At 39.0% G+C, this 2,704-nt stretch overlaps 1 pseudogene; it reads right to left on the reverse strand.

Annotated features, from left to right (window-relative positions):
* Window positions 1-751: 751 nt before the first annotated feature.
* LOC112579242 lies at window positions 752-859 on the reverse strand (annotated as a pseudogene).
* Window positions 860-2,704: the final 1,845 nt, after the last annotated feature.

The following is a 2,704-nucleotide window of genomic DNA, read 5'->3' on the forward strand; positions in this document are numbered from 1 at the left end:
CAGCTGGTTAATATAAAACAAGGAGTAAAAGAGAGAGCACACCCAGTGTTCTTCCGTGTAGTGAATGGCAGGACAAGGATCAAGAAGGTAAAAAGAACAAAGAAGCAAATTTTAGCCAAATATGAGAAATGATAGTCCAAACAACATGAGTTCCCACCCAATAATGAAAGAATAATTTCATACAGAACCATGTTCCTCCAACATTGGGGATATCCTTATGTATAAAGTGTAGGGTATTATATAAGCTTTTCTGCAATAAAGGCACATTTGGTAAGATGGCCAAGTCATTGTTCCTCCTGAAGGGAGAAAAGTACCTAAAATATACGAAAAATACTATGGAGGAAGTAGAGGGAGATAGTTTAATGCCTGCCATTTTTTAATACTCAGAACACCTTAGAATTGCCCTACTACCCTATGCAGAAGAGAAACTCTTAGACTTTCAAGGATAATCACACATTTCAAGCAAACCAGGACAAAACAAATGGAAATCAACAATATAGCCCTTCTTTTCCTTTTTCAACCAGGGCATAGCTTTTTCAAAGACCATTTTCTTCTCACCATACAAATACTGTCCATTTGCAAACAGAGAACACTGAACTGTGATACCCTACTCCCCTCTACACTAGCCAATCTTTTTGACATTCAGGACATATATTCTTCCAGTACTGCTTTCTATTATGATATATATATATGGATTTTTATAGAAATGGATTTTAATAAAGTTTTTAACTTAAAATGCTTTTGAGAATAAAGAGGGTATAGGTAACTTTGAATGGGCAAGCTTTGGATACTCCATGGAGCAGAAAACTACTTAGAACAGATACTACACTTGATTTTAGCCAAAAGGCTCAGAAGTAAAGTAGAAAACTCCTTAGAACATAGATCTTTCAGTAATTTCTCCATTTCTCCCTGCCTTTAGTGATCCTTGTTTAATTGCGTGTGTGTGTGTGTTTTTAATGTTAATGTCAAGTGTTCCAGTTTCATCAGCGTCATTAAAATATTTAATTCACATGAGTGTTGACAAAATGATGTGCATTATTAAAAGGGCTTTGCAGTTCATGCAACAGAAGAACCATTCTTTTCTGCCCTGGTACTAACGAGATGGGGGCTGGTGGAGCTGTGTTGATCATATCACCTGTTAGAACAATCACTCCATCTGCAGTGTCCCGTGGAGATCCATAGAGAAAAGCCTCTGTGGTAACCAGTTAAGAGTTTATTGCAACAATTGCTTTTACCTCCTTTTGAAACCCCTCTTCCTAGAGAACACATCCCTGAGGAACTGTAATGGGAGCTTTCATGACATGGGACTTCCAAGGATAATCATTATTATTACCATCATCCTCATTTTAGTAACTGTAAAATCTTGAACAACGTCACCAAAACTAGTAGCTTTATGTACTTTCTATCATAAGAATTTCCAGTGGTTGCTTTTAAAACTATATTTTTTGGTACCAACATTCTGGACAATTGCTTCAGTCATGAGAGGGGAGTCTGAGTATGTCAGGCTCAATTCCTGCTCCCTAACCTGCAAATTTAAAGTTCCACATTTATTTCATGTTATCACAAGATAAGAAGTTTCTCTAGTCTCACCTACCTGTTTTCCAAAACCACCCCACTTCTTTGGTTAGCCAGTGTGTATGTGCTCAGTCGCTCCATCATGACCGACTCACTGGGGCCTCATGGACATTAGCCTGCCAGGCTCCTCTGCCCATGGAATTTTCCAGGCAAGAATACTGGACTGGGTTGCCTACTCCATTACTACTCCATACTACTCCATTACCTGGATTTTGTACTCCAGGTGATCTTCCCGACCCAAGGATCTAACCCGCATCTCTTGCATCTCCTGCATTGGTAGGCAGATTCTTTACCACTAGCGCTACCTGGGAAGCCCCACATACAATAAATTAGAAAAAAGGAAGGAGGCCTTTTGTACTACAATTCAAACTATAGAAGAGAAATGAAGACTCTTTTAGCTTAATAATATTAATACCAAATATCATGGGGAGGAAATCCTGTAAGTGTTCTTTTGCCTTATGGATGTTTGACTCTGCAAAGGAATTCTCTTCATATTTCTTCTCTACCTACATATAACTCAAATCCTCTCAGCTATAGTCAAGTGGGGAAAAAAACCTAATGAAACGGGAAGATTTGTGAGACCAGAAGAATAAGTAATGTGGCAGAGCACCTAGGAGTAGGGGAAGATGGAGAAAGGAATTTGGGAGTCAGGGGCATAGCTGAGGAGGAAGGATGAGTTGAAGGGAGGAGGGACTCAGAGAAGATTCAATTTGGGTCATGCCAGTTATAGCTAAAGGCTCTTGATGCTCTCAGGAGCTGGCAGTCTGGGTATTACTAGAACAGAATAGAGAATCATTTCCAATTCTTCACTAATTCCTAGGCTCTGTGGGTTATAATAGTCAAAATAAGCCTGAAAAAAGGGCAAGACCACATGGGTGCTAGATTCAGACTCTCAGAGACTGAATCTCTTGTGAGATTTTAGGCCAATTAACTTCCCCATTTCTCAGTTTTCTCATCTCTAAGATGAAGATAAATATACTACATACATTAGCAGCGCCCCATGCATGTGGTTATGTTCCAAGATCCCCAGGATATGCCTGAAACTTCAGATAGTACCAAATCCTATATATACACCATGTTTTTCCTATACATACCTATGATAAAGACTAATTTATAAATGAGGCACAGT

Source organism: Bubalus bubalis, chromosome 15, assembly GCF_019923935.1.
Source record: "Bubalus bubalis isolate 160015118507 breed Murrah chromosome 15, NDDB_SH_1, whole genome shotgun sequence".
Taxonomy (NCBI): Eukaryota; Metazoa; Chordata; class Mammalia; order Artiodactyla; family Bovidae; genus Bubalus; species Bubalus bubalis.